Raw genomic sequence first — 21,336 nt, 5'->3', positions numbered from 1 at the left:
TTGGATGAGTAAATCCATGGGTTTGGACTACTTAAGTACTACAGGTGGGAAATCTGTCTGGCAGGATCCAAGTATTGGTGTTACAACCCCTTCCCTGCTTCTTTTATAATCAGATTTCCTATGATCAATCCCTTTAGATTCCCCTACAATCCCTAAGGAATAAAACCAGAGTGGATATGTCCAACCTGGGCTCTTTTTCCCACAGGAGGGACTTTAGGCTCAAGGGAGAGTTCTGATCTCTTGGCATGGTGCTCTGCCCAGAAGTGAAGTAGGGGCAATTCAGTGGTAACTGCCATTCTTACCCTTCTAATGTTGTATGTCTTGGCCTCTGTGGTACAGGAAGGGGTGGTGCTTCAGCCTCACCTCCACGTTCTAAGATTTTCTCAGTGATATATTGTCCATGAATAGTTGTTAATTTTTTAAATCTATTTTTTAAATTTAAATTCAATTAATTAGCATATAGTATATTAATTTCAGAGGTAGAGTTCAATGATTTATCAGTCATTATATAATACCCAGTGCTCATTACATCACATGCCCACCTTAATTATTGTTCTTCTGAGGGGAATAAAGTCATGAATGATCTATTTATTACCTTGCTGATATCATTTTCAGTTTCTTTTGCTTGTTTGTTTTTCTTTTGTTCCAACAGTAAAACCTTTGTCACTTTGGCTAAGATGTTGATATTTCCCCACTTCTAATTTCTCATGGATAGAGTGAGGGGAGTGATCTGGATGGACCTCTGCTATTCTTTCTAATTTTAACATGAGGCTGCCTTCTTTTATATTTAATTCTCAATGTGTTTTCACACGTAGTTAACATACTTTGTCCAAAATTCCCTGCACATGTGTATTCTTTCCCCACTATAATACAGGTTCCATGAGATTAAAGAAGATAAACATTTTATTGATAAATATCCACAATGCTTTTTAATAAATACTTATTATGTAAAATGATTCATAACTGATTATTCATTCACATTGTTATGCTATATTTTTCTTCATTCATTCATCATGTATAAATGTACTTAGCAAATAAAGATCTTCACATCACCTGCTTCTTTTTGATTCTCTGAATCCTGTCTCCCTGCAAAGCCAACTAAGCTTCAGCTTGTCTACTAAACTATACTGAAGTTTTCAGCTATAACCAATCTCTATCTTACTTATATTCCTATTACATACACAGTGTTTATCCTGTTATAATGGACCTATGAATAAAATCTTTAGGGACTTACTAATATGGCACTCATTGATACTACACTACTTATTAATATACTGTCCTGGAATGGTTCTGACTTGCTGAGTCTGTGGATTTTTCAAAGACAAGGATGTTATAACATGCTTTCTAAAATTTATCCATGGTATGTAATAACATCTAGATACAGAATCTGAAAACTGTAACACCTTCTCTTTCTCTCTCCTTTTCTCTCTCCTAGTAACACATATGCAAACACACATATATACACATGATCCTGCATGGCACTTCTGTATCCATGTTTTTTTTTTTTTCTAGCAGAAATTGAGACAGAAAGAGGGGTAAAGTAATAAATACTCCAGAAAATGGCCACTGAATTTTTTATCTAGTTCATGGGGATGATGGTCAATCCATAATTATCTGAAGTATAAGTGTATCATTCCATTTTTTAGTTGTGCCCATGGTGTGGAAATGCTTCTTTGTCTTTGCCACCATTTCTTTCTTTTTTCTTTCCTTCTATTTTTTTTTTCCTTTGCTATGAGAGAAGTCAAGAAGTCTGGAGTTATGCTGGTGCACAAAGCATTCTAAAATAGCCTTCATTTATGAGCAATCATCTATGAAGGACTAACATTTAAGGAACCTTGCTGTGTCCTTTTTTGAGATTACAGCTTCTGTGTAAGTGACAAATATATTTAGATGGAGCATGAAGTGTTCTCTGTACAGTTTTCGATTTGTATACTTAGCATTTGTATCTTTTAGGATAAAATGCCCAATGGGGAAATGTTGAAGAATGCTAATAACTACTAATAAATAACTAAAATAGATGTTGTCCCAGAAGGGCAACAGCAGGCTATACTTCTAGGGAATAAATTTGGGTAAATGATTTATGGTTCCTTTCTGAGTATATATTGTTAATAGTTTTTCTGATTGCACATTTCCCAAAATACAGAAAGAGATGATAGGAGAGATTGAGAGAAAGACAGACTTCTAATTATTTATCTTATGTCTACTTCTTCTCTGAATACTGTATGTGAAAAATCTCAAAAGAAAAATAAATGTATGGTAATGCATCAATAATTCCCTATTTTATATATTTCTGGCCAGCCCAATTGATCCAAAACCTCTAATAAAAGAATGTTGTATACATAATTCCTAATTAAGAGGATGCAAATATAGAACTATTTAGAGTATAGGGCCAAACTACACCTTTCTATTATTTTCCTTAGAGAAGGAATATAAGATTTTATTTATTAGGGCTCTCTCCATATTACAAATATATGAGCAACACTCTAGAAAACACATAAATGAAAATAAAGACTTTCTCCTCAAGGGGAAAGTGTCTTATTTAAAAGTCTGCTATATCACATTTGTTAAAAATTTAGGCCAATGCAAAACTAGAAATAATAATTATTGCCCAAAGCATAAGAGATTTCTGAATATTGAAGTTGGAGCATGAGAAAAGATGAATGATTAGTGCTAAATAGAGACTTAGAAATTATTCTGTGACTCATTTAACTGGTGATAATACTGAAGCCCAGGGAAGTACAATGATGAGCCAGACTGAGATAAAGACCTAAAATTCTAGAATCCAGATTCCCTCATTCTGAGGAATTACAGTGTCCTTTTCCTCCTGTATTTACATCGATAAGTTTAAGTCCAGTAGGTATTTGAAAGTATAGATATTTTTCTTTGTAAATATAATATAAAATGTTACTTTTTGAAAACAATTGAAAAGTAAATTAAATGGTAAATTTAGTGCATCTTCTCAAAGTTTACCAAAAATAAGCTCCTGACACAGCTTTTGTTGTTGGTGGTGTTGCAATAAAATATAGATAACATAAAATTTCTCATTTTAACCATTTTATGGGTACAGTTCTGAGATACTGAGTACATTCACATTCTTGTGCAACCATCACCACGGGCTCCAGAACTTTTATATCTTCTCAATTGAAATTTGTACCCATGACACCAACTTCCTGTTTCCCCCTCCTCCCAGCCACTGGAAACCACAATTCTTTATATTTCTACAAATTGGACTACTCTAGGTACCTTATATAAATGGAATCCTACTATCTCAGTCCTTTTGTGATTGGCTTATTTCATGTTATACACATATAATCTTTAATAATATGTCTATGTTCTTTTTTTCCCACCTTTCTGAGGGATAATTGACAAATAAAAATTGTATATATTTAAGGTATACAACTCCATGCTTTAATTTATGTATACATTGTAAAATAATCACCACAATCAAAGTAATTAACATAGCCATCACCTTGCATAGGTTACCATTTTCATTTTGTTATTGTTTTTTGTCATGACAACACTTAAGATCTACCTTCTTAGTGAATTTCAACAATACAGTACAGAATTGTTAATTGTAGTCACATTGCTGCACATTAGATATCCAGAACTTATTAATCTTGCATAACTGAAACTTTATACTCCTTTACCGATATCTCTTTACTCCCTCCTCCCCAGCCCCTGGCAACCACCATTTTACAATCTGCTGGTTTCATTTTGATTATTTTAAGTCCAACATATGAGTGAAATCACACGTGTTTACTTTCTGTGTTTGACTTATTTTACTTAACAAAATGTCCTATGGGTTTACCTGTGTTGTTGCAAGTGGCAGGGTTTTCTTCTTTTCCAAATCTGAATAATATTCAATTTATATATATATATATATATATATATATTATTGAGAATAATGCTTTAATAAATATATGTGCACATATTTCTTTGAGATCCTGATTTCACTTCCTTTGGACATATATCCAGAAGTAGGATTGGATTGCTGGGTCATATGATAATTATGTTTTTAGCTTCTTGAGGAATGTCCATACTCTTTTTCTATAATGGCTATACCAAGTTGCATTCCTACCAACAGTGTCAAGGGTTCTTTTCTCCACATCCTTGCAAACAATTGTTATTTTCTGTCTTCTTGAGACTAGTCATTCTAATAGGAGTGAAATGGTAGGTAACTGTGATTTGACTTGTATTTCTCTAATGATTAGTGATGTTGAACATCTTCTCACATACATATTAGCCATTCATATACCTCTTGAGAAATGTCTATTTAGGTTATTTGCTCATTTTTTTTCAATTATATTATTTGGCTATTGATTTTTTTTTTTTACTATTGAATTGTAGGAGTTCCTTGTTTATTTTTGGATATTAACTTCTTATCAGAGAGATGGCTTGCAAATATTTCCTCCCATTTTTCCATAGATTTCACCCTATATCTCTCATAGATTTTTTTTTTTCACTCTCTTGGTTGTTTTCTTTGCCTTGCAGATGGCTTTCAGTTTGACACAAACTCACTTTTCTATTTTTCCTTTGTTGCCTGTGTGCCTTTGGTGTTATATCCGAAAAATCATTGCCTAGACCAAAGTCAAAAATCCTTTTCCTTATGTTATTTTCTAGTAATGTTAAGGTTTTCAGTGTATGTTTAAATCTTTAGTCCATTTTGTGTTGATTTTTGTATATGATGTGAAATAAGGTCCTATTAATTCTTCCACATATGAATATTCAGTTTCACTAACACCATTTTTGAAGAGACTGTCCTTTTAAATTTGTCATGAAAAGTCTGAGATTTTACACTGCTTAGAAGCTAACAAAGTAGTTTGTTAAAGTCATAGGCATGTTGGTAGAAGACATGAAAATCCTGAGTTAGAGATAAAGGAACAGCTTACTCTTGGCACACTAAGCCCATGGGTATGGTGTTTGCATCACTTTTGCCTCTCCAGTCCCACAGATTTGAAGTGAAGGTGTCAGAGGTCTATTGCACTCATGTGGTTATGTATCACAGTTGAGGAGCCCTGAATTTAGGAAATCCAAACCCTTTCTTTCTTCCTTCCTTCCTTTCTTTCTTTCTTCAAGCAAATTAGCTTGTTATCCTAAAAAAAAAAAAAAAGACATATTTGTTGTATTGGACTGTAAGTAAATCTGTCCTTTGTTTTCAGAGAACTTGATTATTTTCCAAGGCTTTTCACCATACTAACATCTTTGAGAAGATTGTGAAAAAGAAAAAAAGGCATTCAGTGCTTCACCCACAAGACATCCAACAGTGGGATAGATACAGAAACTGTGACCCAAAAATCTTTTATTGATTCTTTCTTCATTTACTAATGGAATCATTCATGTATTCATTCATTCTTCTATCCACTTTTTTTTTTTTACTATTTATCAGTGAACATCTCATCTTTTTGACAGAGACTATTCTATTCTTCCATATCTCTCCATTTCAACCAAATGGAATAGATCTTTCTACTTTCAATTAATCAATCAATCCTTCCATGAACTTTTCTAACATAGTGACAGTGTTGATTTTTTTAATGTTCTTCCTTTACTCAGAAAATCATCTAACTTATTTCTACTATTTGAAATCCTTTGTTTCCCTTGAGAAAAAAATTCTTTATCATTTTTTTCCAATTCCTATGATTGGAACTAACTATCTACTTTGGTTGATCTCATATAACAATGATGCCTTATATTTTTATGACCCTTTTTGAATTCTTGATTTCTTTGACATTTGTCAGTTACTCACATTTGGTTCTAACTCCCTATCTTGGAGTGTAAGTTCCAAGGAAAGAGAGCCTGTTCAATCCTCACTTTTTTGTTATACCCTATAGTGCCTTTGCAGTCTCTTGCTCATAGTTAGAAACTGCATATTAATTAAAATTGATATTTTTAAAATTTGGTCTGTGTTGCAGCTGTGCTTTTATTTGGTATGCAAAATTACAGTAATTAACAAAGTAGTTACATCATTTAACCTATTTTTTCATTGCATTTGTACTTACACAGAATGAATATATGTATGTATGTATGTATATGTATATAAAATCACAACATGAAGCATATACAGGGCACATATATATATTGCAGAAATAAAATTTTGCCTACTACCTATTATTTGGTTACAGATAAAAAATAGGTATATCACCTCAAAAGAAAAACAAAACAGGGTGTCTGGATGGCTCAGTTGGGTAAACTCCTGACTCTTAATTTTAACTCAGGTCATGATCTCAGTATCCTGAGTTTGAGTCCAGCAGGGGGGCTCCATGCTGGGTGTGAAGCCTACTTAAGATTCTCTCTCTCCCTCTTCCTCTGCCCGCCCCCCTTCCCTCAGCACACATATGTGCTCTCTCTCTCTCTTTTTCTCTCAGGAAAAAGAAACAAAACCCCACAACAACATATTCGAAATTAAGCTTAGAGACAAAATGACTAAAAGTGAAATAACTAAAAATGCCAAGTATTTTCAAGGATGCTGAGCAGCTGGAACTCATAAATTACTGGAGAGAGTCTAAATTGATATAGTCACTTAACATTATTTCATAATATCAATCAGAGATTAAATATACATCTATTCTGTGACCCAGCAATTACTCTCCTGGCTATACAACACCATCCCCAAATAAATGCATATGCCCATCAAAAAGCATACACAAGAATCTCCATAGCGTGTTTATTCATAATAACAAAATAATGGAAATAATTCAAAGATACATCAACAGAATTGGTAAATCATGATATATTCACAAAATGGAATATTATATATAAATTAATTGTAGTTTTGCTACACATAACAATATGGATGGATTTTATAACACAGATTGTTGAATGAAGAAAGCAGATACAAAGAGGGCTTGGTATCATTAGTATCATTCCACTATGAGAAATTCAAAACTAAGCAAATTAAGTTTGTGGTAATAGAAGTAAGAATAGCATTTATATTTGTGGAGTATTAACTATTGAGGGGGCTGCTGGCATGTGATCAATTTTCTAAATTTTGATATACTTGTGTATGTGTGTAGTAGTTGTGTATGTGTATATATGTATACAAATAGTGTGTATATACTGTGTTCATAGTGTGTATGTACATTGTGTATATTGTGTATTGTATATTAGAATAATAAATCTGATGTGAAAAATAATAGATAATTATCTCAAAAACTTAACAAAAGATGTTGATACTATTATTATCTTAGAATATTATGTTTACTAGTATTTGATATTCTTGAAATATCCAGCATTCAACATGTTTTATGATCTCCTGTCCTGATGAGATATAGTCAGCCTACTTGTTCAGCAGCTGAATGAGTTTAATGCCTGTGAGTAGTGATAGTTCCAGGTGGTTCTGAGCTCAGAGGTACTGGCTATCTTGATCCATGTTGAAACATTTAAGATTTACTAGCAGGAGATACTACGACTACTACTACTACTACTGCTACTACTACTACACACAACAATGAAAGCACTAATGGTAAATGCATTGGAGAGGGTTGGTGTTATGTGAGGCAAATCTCCAAGCATGTTCCCTTATCTCTCCAGAGCACATGGTTGATCCTCTTGGGGGTGGTTAGGGTTGTCACCATACTGAAAGCTGGTGAACTATGGAAAATGTAGAAAGTCACAGCAGTATGGAGAGAGGTTTAACCAATGGATGTTTGTGTGGAATCGTATTTCCAATGGGAAGTGTTTGGGATTTTATATTTTCTCCTCACAGGAGCTGGGATCTTAGGTCAATAAAGCCACCTAAGGTTCTGCAAGAGAAAGTACACACGTTCATTATATTTCCCAAGCAACTCCACAGAATGCATGACTGCTAAAGAAATCTTAATAAAAAAAATTGTTTCCCAGGGTTTTCAGAATCAGATAAGATAATGTATGTGAAGATTGCTCACAGAGCCATCGTCTTTCAGTAGGTACTCATTTTACCTTGTTATAAGATGAAAGCCAATTATCTTAACCTAATATATGATATGTGGGAAACAGAATGCCGAGCTATTGGCAAAACACTTTCTCCTCCCTCTTCAGTCCTCACAAAATCCCATGACATGGCCACACATTCTTGTGTCTGGAGAGGGTGGAAGTTGTAGGTCTTGATTAAGTGGCTCAACAAAGTCATTATAAAAATAAGAAAAACCAAAGCACCTAATTCTGCAATCTGAAACTTGTACTTCTGTTAAGTAATGAAGACTACACAGGTGCAAAGCACATCCTGATAATAGAAAATAATGCATATGAGCAAAAATAAACATTTTCATCATTGAAGGAGATAAATCCAACATACTCTGGCTTTCCTGAAATCTTTATATTCTCTAGCTCAAAAGATGGTTTTCAACTGAAGATAATTTGAGCATGAAATTCCATCCACCAGTCATCCTCCTCTGCTTAGAATTATATAAGGAGTGTTTAGTACTGCGTAACTATTGAGAGGTCAGTGTCTAGACAAAGATGCACCAGGCAGTTTGGGTCCTGCTGTGTTTTAGGAGCATATGACATGGCGTGAGCACCTTCACCTCTGTCTTCAACCCATCCTTGAGAAAATAATGATGATAAGAGCAACTTCTGCATAGGGTAGTCATGAGAACACAGAGATAGTCTGAATAAAGCCCACAGTGTGTGTTCCACAAATTTCCCTATTCCTATTACTCTGTGTCCAGAAGTGTGCTGCCAACACCGTGGAGAGCTCTTCAAATTAGAGCTACAATCTTGTAGTTCCCCTAACTTTTACAGTTCCTCAAGTCACTTGGGTTGAGGGTGTTAATCTATTTCAATTGATTGACAGTTGCACAGTAGTCAGTTACTTGATTTATAATTTGTACCAGGTTATTGAATTTATAATTTGGACTGAGCTCTAAATGCGTTTTTGATTTATGTGTGTCCCCCACGCAGTTACAACAAATCATTGGTGGTTGAGCAACATTTACTGTAAGACACACACATTTAGCAGTTGGATTTTAAAGGGCAAAGAAATTTATATTTCTTCATGTAAATGTAAAAAATCAATGCTTCAAATAATTGCAAAAGAAGCAATGTGATCAAGTGAGGAGAGTCATACCATTTAATAACCAGAAAAAAAACCCTTTCTGTTTATAATGTTGTCCCTGTCTGGGTTGCATTACAGATGTTGAGAGTTATGCCAGACAACGGCGAGGATCTAGGTCAGCATTTTTACTTTACACACAAGAGGGCTAAAGTGCTCGAGGCCATAAAGTAGTTAGTGGCTAAGTTAGAAATTTAACCAACTTTCCTGATTCTTGTTTAGGAATCTTTCCACTCTGTCTCAGTTTTTTTTGTGGTTCATTTTCTTTCTCTGAAAAGTGCAAGGATAATATAGTCTTTGCTTCTCAGTGGAGTATTTTTTTAATACATGAAACAATACACTTGGTAGGCCTTGACAGTATACAGTACTGTATAAATTTTTACCTACATCCAAACCTTGGTTTCTTAGGGAAAGAGTGAACAGAAATCAAGGAGCACTATGAGTAGAAGGGCTCTATCACCCACATATTTTCAGTTTTAATCCTTACTAAACCCTATTATTTTCAGATGATAAAACTAAGGGTCAGAGAAGTTAAAGAAATACTCAATCTAGGATTTCAAATATCCAAGGCTTGCATATGTGTCACTGCTGTTGGACTCAGAAAATAAGGCCTACCAGGTCCCTTAATGCAAGACTGTGAATTTAGTATTTTCTGGCAAAGGAAAAACACCTGCCTCTTTAAGATTTGACCCTAATTGTAAAACAGTTTTCTTCTTGCTGCGATATTAGGTGTCATATTAATCTTTCTTTCTGACCTCATTCTGGCAAATCGTCTTGGAGAGAGGAATAAATAATGTTCTTGTAAATTGATTTATATGAACTCTAGAGATATAGCACTAGCAAAAAATACCAGGCCACGTCTGGGCCTCAGTCAGTAGATCAAAGGTGTCTCTGCCTTATTATTTGCTCCAAATCAAGTTCAGAATGATTACTGAAATGCCCATTTTCCTAATGTCATACCTCCAGTCAAGTGTTCTGACCTTTGACCTCCACTGATCTTGTCTCAAATAGAATGCAATAACTTTTCAAAATGGCCAGGAAACATCCAGTTGTAGGAACCTGAACTTGAAATGGAGGGTCAGGCTGGAGCTGCAAAAATGAACAATCAGGACAAAGAGAATGTAACTTTAGTCTTCCAAGTTCTAAAATGAACACTGCAAAAATACTATTTTAGGGCATCTTAGGGCCCTATCTCTTTCACTTTGAGCTGCATGATTAAAGCCTGATGATTGTTTTCAATTTTCAACTCCCTTTTGATTATTACTGAATGCAACTTTCATCCAGCAGATACACTAAAGCAAGGGGGTATGGATGTGCCCATATCCTCCCACACTGTTTTAATCATTTCCTTCTCTGTGGAAAATGGCACTCTTTATTGTTAAGAGAGCATGATCATCTTTCCTTCAATTCCAAACATGCTAATTGAATGCCTGCAATTTAATTAGCACTCCAAAAAAGAAAAGGAAAAAACAACCCAGGATATATTTACTGACCTTAAAAATATTATTTCATTGATGGAGAAAGAAGTAACATTGCTTTAAAAAGGAAATGTAGTATATGATTGTGTCTTAAAGTGATTGTTGCAGGTAACCAATAGAAGACTAATTGCATAAGAGGATGGACAGGTATAGGAAAGCAGCCAAGAGATGAATTTTGCAGAATGGCTTGACAGGATCATGACATGAGAAGAGAGAAGACACAGAAGTAGCATGGCTGACGTGATGGAGATACACAGTAAACATGTTTAACCTAAACATATTAAGAGTGAGACATTAACTTGGAGAATCAGTGGGACAACAGTTGAGTAGAAATGTGACCTCAGTAAGAAGATGCCTGGAATCCAGCTGAGAAATTTGGACTCAATCGTGTGTGGACCCAAGAGCAATATGGAAGATTTCAGAGGCCATGATAAAAGGCTTCAAGACAGCATGCACAAATATGTTGGATGAGAATGCCAGGTGAGGAACCAGAGGCAGGGACTCTATATATCAAAGATACTGCCAGGTGGCAGCATTAACAGGAGGGACTAAGCCAAGTAGCAAGAGGAATTATGTGAGGACAAAGGGGACAGAAGAAAAACACAAAGCTGAGAACTTTGGGGAAGCCCGATGGAGTCTCGGTAATAATTTTTGGGTAGTGTTGCCAGCTACAGCAAGTAAAAACACAGGAGCCAGTTACCTCTGGTTTCAAAACAAATAATTAATACAGTTGTAATAGAGATATGACCCACACATGTATAATTACACTAAGAGTTATTTATTATTTATTTGAAATTCAAATTTAACTAGGTATCTATCATCTATTATCTATCTATATCTATCTATCTATCTATCATCTATCTATCTATCATCTATCTTTCTATCTATCATCTAGTTTCTGTCAGCCCAGTCTGAGGAATTTACCTGTACCAGTATTTATCCTACATTTTGGAAACACTCAAAGAACATTCATTTTTGTGCTGCAGAAATAGATGGATTTCTAATATTTATGTAATGTCAGAAGTACAGACCTGCTTAAGTAAAAAAAGTTATATAGATAACAGATACTGTATATGGAGATTAAACTTAGCTTGGGGAAAAGTTATAGCACTAATCTAGGTAAGACTTTCATTAAAAACACACATTTGACCTGCAGTTCTGAGGAAAACAGTGGAAATTATAGTTTTAAAGGAGAATATGCAATTACCTAGAACTTGTAGTTTCAAAACTATAATGAAACATATTTTAGTGTTTTTGTGGAGAGTATATGAATTAGAATGAACAGCATAGTTGGATGAATTGCTATACCACATGATGCCAATTGAACTAAACTTTAAAGGTGGCCAAATAAGGAAGTAAAATAATTTGTCATACAGTTTTCCTGTTTTTGTAAAGGGAGCGATGATTAAGAGTAGGCATTATGGAAATAGGTACTTAAGACTCCCTTAAAAACTAAGATTACACTAACAGCCTTAAGAAACTCAAGAAATCGTGTCAACTATTAAAAAGTGGTCATAGAAGCAAACAAAAGCATTGACCTTCTGATCAAAGAGCTATGGAGAAAGAAAAAAAGATTACATGGATTTTGTATAATATAAAATCGAAAAACAGGAAAACCAACAAACTACATCTAGAAGATGCACAACGGGCAGTGGCTGGCAGCAGAATGTGTTGTTGATGTGGGGAGGTGTGTGTACAAGGGCTGGAAAATCCCATGACAGAGAGATTTGGTTGTACCTGTGAAATGTCCACATTCGTATTTCCTTAACCCCCTTTAGCATAACCAAATTCTGCTCACTCCAAGCACTCTCTTCTCATTATGTAGACTTTCTAGATTGCTCTCCCTACTGTTCATTTCTTCCTTCCTTCAAAAACCCTTGTAATCTACTCTACTCATTTTTTTCTCATAAAGATACACAGCTACATAGGCTTCATTCATTACACATCTTCTCCCACCGTCGTGAGAAAAGAGATCAATTTATTTTCTGTAGGTAGTTCTAAGCACATAATGGGTGCTCAATAAATAGTCCATAGGTTCAACAGAAACATGGAAAAGAAAACATCATGCAACTTTGAATAGGAAGCCAGTTTTGATTGATTTAGTTGATTGATACAAAGCTCATTTGTTTGTTTGCTTGCAACACGGAGGCTTGATTTGGTAGCAGATTTTCCATATAAGCTTCCTGTAGCACAGATAAGTCTGTGAATTCATGAAGAAAGTTTCTCACCTAGTGAAGAGCAATATAAAAGACAGTTTGAGATATTACTCCTTGTCTATTTGTCAAGGCAGTTTTTAAAAATCCAGAATGACTGTCATATCTGACTTTCAAATGAGGGACATTTTCACTTTGATTCTTGTCAATTATTAAATATTTATCACTTTTATAAAAGAAAACAATAGACTAGTTGCAGCAGTCAGAGCTTTACATGAAATAAAATGTGTTACCTGGAAGAACCCAATCATTCTTTTATATCGCTAATCTTCAGAATCATCTGAAAACAGATAAAAATGACAGATTTCCAGGATCTGCTGGTCACAATGTGTGTGTCTTAAAATCCCGTTATTCCTTTCTAATGTTGCAACTTCCCTAATCACACTGTAGTCTCAATATACAATATTTTATTTATATGTATTTTTCTGTATGTTAGTAAATTGAACACCAATAAAAAAAAATTGCAAAAAAAAAAATAAAAAAATAAAAAAAATATATGTATTTTTCACTCAACCCTGGATTTCTGAATTTAGGTAAATACAATGATTCATATTTTTCTGTAGTGCCAAACCAGTTGTTCCTTGACTGTGTCTATTTTGTAAAGAAATCATTGGCATGAGGAAATTCTCCAGATGTGGTTGTCAGATTCATTAAGTCTGGGGTGGGATCCAGGAAACTAAAATTAAAAAAAAAAATCAAAGGTGATTCTGTTCATCAGTTGTATCTGGGAATCACAAATCTATTCTATTGCCATGGTTTTGTATTTAAAAAAAATCAACCAAAAAAAAAAAAAAACGAAGAAGAAGAAGAAGAAGAAAGAAATCAAGGTCTCAGAAGGTGAAAAGAAAAGAGATTTGTGAGTATCATAAAGCTTTTTATTGTTGAAACAGAGTAAGAGCTCAGATGTGCAACTTCAGTGTACTGGAACTTGTGTGTCTACACTTCTGCTGTGTTCATTTCCTTGACAGCCCAGTTCCCATTGATGTAAGTATGCCTAGGACTTAATTTGAGGAAAACCACAGCAATCTGCCTCTGGAAGCAATGCTTTTGAAAACTGAGAAATTCAAAGGGTTGCTGGAAATCAGGCATCCGTGAGAGTCATTTAAGAGTGAGATGAATATTTACTTCTTTGAACAATATTATATGAAAGAAATGGACAATATCTTGTCACAGTGTGGGATCAAAATCCTGTGCTCCTAAGGAATGGTTCAATTTATGAGCTAAAAGCACTGACAATAAAGTAGCGCGTATATATTCAAATAACCCCTTGATTATATCCAGAATGTAATAATAGCACCTTACTATTAAAAATCCTCCCCAAAACAAAAACACACACACAAAAAATATTGTTCCTGCAACACCATGGTATATCATGCTCATTTCACAGACAAGGAAATCCAAGTGTGGGGATGGGTAGCACAATGAATTAGTGGTTAAATCCAAGAGTAAAATTTGTGTCTTGCTATCTCAATTATTTTACTTATTGCTATACCTATGCACCTTTCTCTTCTTTTACAAAATTGGGTAAACTCATCTATATATAACTATATATATGTATATAAATGAATGAATATGAATATGTTTATTATAAGAGGTCTAAAAAATGTACATGCAAATTTTAAATATTCAATTTAGGTGGAAAGTGTCTGACTAGAAAGTATACTAAGTGTTTTGTCTGGGCTAGAGCTGATACTCAAAATGCACCATTAAAACAGAGGTGAGAATAGCATATATGTGTTCTTTTGTATATTCTGTATCAGATCAACCAAAGCAAAAAGAAACCAAAATATAATAACAAATAAAATCAAACAAAAGGAGGGGAAAGCCATTTTAATCTTCACATAGGAACATGGAATAGATGTTTCATTAAATTTTTATACTTAGGGCTCAGAAATCCCAAGCAAGAGAACTTTTTGTATCCAAAATAGTGTTTCAGACATAGAGACAAATAACTGATGAACCTGAGGTAAGAAATAACCCATGGAAGAACAACTATTTTCCTTAGACAAACATTTCCACAAAGAAGGAAGGAGTTCTGTATAATAGGCAACTTTATTATTAACTATTATTATTATTAATTATTATTATTATTAAATTAGGATTAAAGACCACGTAGTATCAGTTTCAGGTGTAAATGTAGTGATTCAACACTTCCATACATCACCCAGAGCTCATCACAAGTGTACTTAATCCCTATCACCTGTTTAACTCATCATCCTACCCACTGCCCCTCTGGTAACTAGCATTTTTCTATAGTTAGGAGTCTGTTTCATGGTCGAACTCTCTCTCTTTTTTTTTTTTTTGCCCCCTCACTGCTTATTTGTTTCCTTTCTTAAATTCCACATGAGTAGAATAATATGCTATTAGCTTCTCTCCAATTTATTTCACTTAGCATAATACTCATTAAGCTCCATCCATGTCATTGCAAATGGCAAGATTTCATTCTTTGTTATGGCCGAATAACATTCGTTTTATCCGTTCATCCTTCAATGGACATTGGCTTGTTTCCAGAATTTGGCTATTGTAGATAATGCTGCTATAAATACTAGAGTCCATGTATACCTTGAATTAGTATTTTTACATTCTTTGGGTAAATACTTAGTAGTGCAATTGCGGGATTGTAGGGTAGTTCTATTCTTAACTTTTTGAGGAATGTCCATACTGTTTTCCAGAGTGGTGGCACCAGTTTGCAGTCCCACAAACAGTGCAAGAGGGTTCTCTTTCCTCCAGGTCATCAACAAAATCTATCGCTTCTCATGTTGATTTTAGACATTCTGACTGGTGTGAGTTGATATATTCTTGTAGTTTTGATTTGTACTTCCCTGATGATCAGTGATGTTCAGCATCATTTCATTATAGTGGGCAACTTTAGTGACGGAGTAAATATTGGGGAGAACAATGCTGTTGAGTATTGTACTAATTGCTCCTAAATATACTTCACACCTATCAACACCATCATCCACACACCCACCCCTGGAAAGGAGAGAGCTGTATAGAAAAAGAAAAAAAAAAAAAGGAAAACTTCTTTTTTCTAAGTTACACCCCCCCCCAAAGAAGGGGTAAGAGAAAAGAATTTGTCTTCATATTAGAAAGGAGTACAGAAGAGCAAGAGGCTAACTGATGATGAAGAATTGCTCACTGTAGAAGCTGACTGAGGGAATGCTCACTCAGCCACAGAATGAAGGCCTGAACCACAGAGAGTGCCATCCAGAGGCAGGGGATACCAGTGAAGAGGGGAGCCATATAATTGCAGGACTAGAGTCAAATAGAATTATTTGTAAGGCAAGTCCCCATTATTATTATTATTTCACAATAGATGAGATGGACACCTGGAACAGACCTAGAGATCTCAGAGTTGCCAAGTAAAATTAGCCTTTTAAATTTGAATTTTAGATAGATGACTTTAAAAAAATCCAGTATAGTTAAACTGTTAAATTAGTGTTAGTTGTACAGTATAGTGATTTGACAATTTGATATATTACTGCTCATCGAGATAAGTGTACTCTTAATCCCCCCTTCACCTATTTCACCCATTCCCTACACCCACCTCCTTTCTGGTAACCATCTGCTTGTTCTCTCTAGTTTAGAGTCTGTTTTTTTTTTTTTTTTTTCATTTGCCACCCCCCCCCTTTGTTTTGTTTCTTAAATTCCACATATGAGTGAAATCATATGATATTTCTCTCTCTCTCTCATTGATTTCCTTAGCACTATACTCTCTAATGTCATCCCTGTTGTTGCAAATGGCAAGATTTCATTATTTTTATTATGGCAGATTATTCCATTGAATATATATATATATATATATATATATATATATATATATATATTTAGTATTTTTGAATTCTTTGGGTAAATACCTAGTAGTGCAATTGCTGGATTGTAGGGTAGTTCTATTCTCTCTCTCTCTATATATATATACCACATCTCCTTTATACATTTATCTGTTGATAGATACTTGGTCTGTTTCTATAAATTGATTTTTTGTAAAAGCCTCAATAAACATAGGGATGCAGATATCCTCTTGGATTAATGTTTTTATATCCTTCAGTTAAATTCCCAATGATGTGGGACACCTGGGTGGCTCAGCGGTTGAGCTTCTGCCTTCAGCTCAGGTCATGATCCCGGGGTCTGGGATTGAGTCCCACATCGGGCTCCTTTCAGGGAGCCTGCTTCTCCCTCTGCCTGTGTCTCTGCCTCTCTCTGTGTGTCTCTCATGAATAAATAAATAAAATCTTTTTAAAAAAATTCCCAATGATGCAATTACTGGATCATAGAGTAGTACTATTTTGAATTTTTTAGGGAAACCTCCATATTGTTTTCTACAGGGGTTAGGAGAGTTTGCATTAGGACAAATTAGGTTAGGACAGTTTCCACCCACAGTACACAGGTTTTTTTTCCTCCACATCCTCACCAACACTCGTTTCTTGTGTTTTTGATTTTAGTCATTCTGACAGGTGTTAGATGATAACTCATTGTGGTTTTGATTTGCGTTTCCCTGATAATAAGTGATGTTGAACATTTTTTCATATGTCTGTTGTCCATCTGGATGTCTTCTTTGGAGAAACATCTGTTCATGTATTCTTCCCATTTTTTATTTGGATTATTTGTATTTTTTGGTGTTGAGTTGTATCAGTTCTTTATATATTTTGAATACTGTTTATCAGATATGCTATCTGCAAACATCTCCAATTCAGCAAGTTGTCTTTTAGTTTTGTGATTATTTCCATTTCAGTGCAGATGCTTTATATTTTGATGTAGTCCCAATAGTTTATTTTTGCTTTTGTTTCCTTTGCCTTAGGAGACACATCTAGAAGGAAATTTCAATGGCTGATGTCAAAGAGGTTACTGTCTGTGTTGTCCTCTAGGGGTTTTGTGGTTTTCTGTCTCATATTTAGGTCTTTAGTACATTTTGAATTTATTTTTTTGTGTAGGACATAAGAATGCGATCCAGTTTTTTTTTTTTTTTTTTTTTTTTTTTTGCCTGTTCCTGTCCAGTTTGCTCAACATTATTTGTTGAAGAGACTTCCTTTTTCCCACTGGATGTTCTTTCCTGCTTTGTTAAAGATAGTCCCAAAAGTTAATTTTTACTTTTGTTGCCCTTGCCTCAGGAGGTATGTCTAGAAAGGTGTTGTTATGGCAAGTGTCAGAGAAATTACTGCCTGTACTGTCTTTTAGAATTTTTATGGTTTCAGGTCTCACATTTACATCCTTGGTCCATTTTGAGTTCATTTTTGTCTATGGAGTGAAAAACTAGTCAAGTTTTGTTTTTTCACATGGGCCCATCCAGTTTTCCCAATACCATTTGTGAAACAGACTTTTTCCTGTTAAATATTCTTGCCCTATTCATTGAAGATTAATTGACCATATAATCCTGGTTTATTTCTGGGCTCTCTGTTATGTTCTATTGATCTGCATGTGCACTTTTGTGCTAGAATCAAACTGTTTTTTTATTTTTAAGATTTTATTTATTCAGGAGAGATAGAGAGAGAGGCAGAGACATAGGCAGAGGGAGAAGCAGGCTCCATGTAGGAAGCCAAATGCGGGTCTCAATCCTGGGACTCCGGGATCATGCCCTGAGCCAAAGGCAGACGCTCAACCAATGAGCCACCCAGGCATCCCATCAAACTGTTTTGATTACATATCTGTGTAATATAATTTCAAATCTGGAATTGTGATACTTCCAGCATTGTTTTTCTTTCTGAAGATTGCTTTGGCTTTGCAGGATCTTTTATGGTTCCATACCAATTTTAGGATTTTTTGTTCTAGTTCTGTGAAAAAATGTTGTTAGCATTTTGATAGGGATTGCATTAAATATGTAGATTGCCATGGGCAATATAGACATTTTAACAATGTGAGCATGGAATATTCTTGTTTTTATCATCTTCAATTTCTTTCATCAGTGTTTTGTAGTTTTCAGTGTGTATGCCTTTAGCCTCCTTGGTTAAGTTTATTCCTAGCTATTATTTTTGGTGCAATTGGGATTATTTTCTTAATTTCTTTTTCTGATACTTTATTATTAGTATGTACAAATGCATCTTGGGAATAAATCTCACTTGATTATGATGAATGATTTTGTATGTATTGTTGGGTTTGATTTGCTAATACTTTGTTGAAGATTTTTGTATCTAAGTTCATCAGAGATATTGGCCCATAGTTCTCTCTCTTTGTAGTGTTTTTATCTGCCTTTGGTATCAGGGTAATTCTGGCTTCATAGGATGAATTTGAAAGCTTTTCTTAATCTTCTATTTATTTTTGGAATAGTTTCAGAAGAATAGATATTAAATGTTTGGTAGGATTTGTGAAGAATTTCTGAAGCCATCTGGTCCTGGACTTCAGTTTGTTGGACGTTTTTGATAACTAATTCTTTTTTTTTCTTTTTTTTTGCTAGTAATCAATCTTTTTACATTTTATGTTCCTCCCAATTCTGTTATGGGAAGTAATCTATTTCTAGGAATTTATCCATTTCTTCTATGTTGTCCAATTTGTTGGCATGTAATTTTTCATAATATTCTCTTCTTAATATTTCTGTTGTGTCAGTTATTTCTCCACTTTTATTTCTGATTTTGTTTGAGTCCTCTGTCTCTCTCTCTCTCTCTCTTTTTTTTTTTTTATGAGTCTGGCTAAAGGTTAACCAATTTTGTTGATCTTTTCAAAGAACCAACTCTTGTTTTCATTGATTTTTTCCCCCATTTCTAATTCATTTATTTCTGCTCTAATCTTTATTATTTCCTTCCTTCTGCTGTTTTTTTTTTTTCTCTTCTTTTTCTAGATCATTTGGATGCAAAGTTAGGTTGTTTATTTAATATTTTTCTTCTTGAGGTAGGCCTGTCTTACCATAAACTTCCCTCTTAGGACAGCTTTGCTGTAGCTCAAAGATTTTGGACCATTGTATTTTCATATTCATTTGTCTCCATCTATTTTCTTGGATTTTCTCTTTGATTTGTTGGTTCACCGAGTCATTTTCTAGTAGCATGTTATTTAACCTCCATGTATTTGTGCTCTTTCCAAAATTTTTCTTGTGGTTGATTTCTAGTTTCATAGTGTTGTGGTCAGAATAGATGCATGGTATAATTTATTCTGGAAAATGTTTCACCTGCATTTGACAAGAATATGTATTCTGCTGTTTTAGGATGAAATGTTCTGAATACATCTGTTAAATCCATCTGGTCTAAGGTGGTATTCAGAGCAACTGTTTCCTTGTTGATTTTCTGTTTAGATGATCTGCCCATTGATGTAAGTGGGGTGTTAAAGTCCTCTACTATTATTGTATTACTATTGATTAGTTCCTTTAAGTTTATTATTAACTGCTTTATATACTTGGGTGCCCTCTTGTTGGGAGCATAAATATTTACTATTATTATATCTTGTTGGATTTTTCCATTTGTGATATACAGTGTCCTTTGTTGTTACAGCCTTTGTTTTAAAGTCTATTTTGTCAGATATAATTACTACTATGCCACCTTTCTTTTCACTTACATTTGCATGAAAAATGCTTCTCCATCCTTTCACTTTCAATCTCCATACGTCTTTAGGTTTGAAATGAATCTCTTGTAGGCAGCATATAGATAGGTCTTTTTTTTTTTTTTTTGATCCATTCCATCAAACTATGTCCTTTGATTGGAGCATTTAGTCCATTTACATTCAAAATAATTATTTATAGGTATGTATTTACTGCCATATTGTTAGTTGCCTCATGGTTGTTTTTGTAGGTTGTCTCTATTCCTTCTCTTGTTGTCTCTATTCTCTTCTCTTTCTCTCATGAGAGAAGTCTCATGGTTTGTTGGCTTTCTTTACGGATATACTTGGATTCCTTTCCCTTTAATTTTGTACATCTATTACTGGTTATTGATTTCTGGTTAATATTAGGTTTGTATATAACATCTTCTGCATAATGCAGTCTATGTTAAGTTGATGATCACTTAAGCTTGGACTCCTTCTTTACTCCTCTCTGCACTGCATCCCATGGTTTAGGTATATGATGTTATTCTTTATATCCTTTTATGTTGTGAGTCCTTTGTTTGGGTCTTACAGATATACTTATTTTTACTGCTTTTGTGCTTCTTATTTTTCTTACTCTTACTTACGGTCTTTCCTTTACACTCAAAAAATCCCCCTTTAACATTTTTTATAGAACTGGCTTAGTGGTCATGAATTCCTTTACTTATGTTTTTCTGGGAAACTCTTTATCTCTCTTTCTATTCTGAATGATAGCCTTACTGTGTAGACTGCTCTTAGTTGCAGGTTTTATTTTTTTTCCCATTCTGTACTTTGAATATATCACACCCTTCTCTTGTGGCCTGCAAAGTTTCTGCTAAAAAATCAGCCTATATCTTATGGAGTTTTCTTTGTATATAACTATTTTTTTTTCTTCTTTTGCTACTTTAAAAATTCTCTTTATCACTTCTTTTTGCCATTTAATTACTATGTGTTGGTATGGACCTCATTTGTTTGATTTTGTTGGGGATTCCTGTGCCTCCTGGATCTAGATTATTTTTGTATTCTTTTGAGATTCAGGAAGTTTTCAGTTATTCTTCCTTCAAAAAAATGTTCCCTTTTCTCTCTCCTCCTTCTGAGATCCCTATAATGCAAATGTTATTATGCTTGATGATGTCACTGAGTT

At 34.3% G+C, this 21,336-nt stretch overlaps 1 long non-coding RNA gene across 5 annotated transcripts in view; it reads right to left on the bottom strand.

Annotated features, from left to right (window-relative positions):
- Positions 1-4,320: 4,320 nt before the first annotated feature.
- The window catches only part of LOC102153856, a 174,561-nt gene continuing 157,545 nt past the window's right edge, over positions 4,321-21,336 (bottom strand). For 3 of the 5 annotated variants that reach the window (XR_005371196.1, XR_005371193.1, XR_005371197.1), the window contains 3 exons: positions 12,950-12,996; positions 9,986-10,114; positions 4,321-5,093 (listed from right to left, as the gene is read on the bottom strand). This is a non-coding gene — a long non-coding RNA (uncharacterized LOC102153856). Of the gene's footprint in view, positions 5,094-9,985; positions 10,115-12,436; positions 12,732-12,949; positions 12,997-21,336 lie in introns of those variants that run through there. The other 2 variants (XR_005371195.1, XR_005371194.1) reach the window with 2 other exon arrangements.

Source organism: Canis lupus, chromosome 16, assembly GCF_011100685.1.
Source record: "Canis lupus familiaris isolate Mischka breed German Shepherd chromosome 16, alternate assembly UU_Cfam_GSD_1.0, whole genome shotgun sequence".
Taxonomy (NCBI): Eukaryota; Metazoa; Chordata; class Mammalia; order Carnivora; family Canidae; genus Canis; species Canis lupus.
The sequence above is the reverse complement of the archived record's forward strand: the minus strand, read 5'-3'. Positions and strand labels throughout refer to the sequence as shown.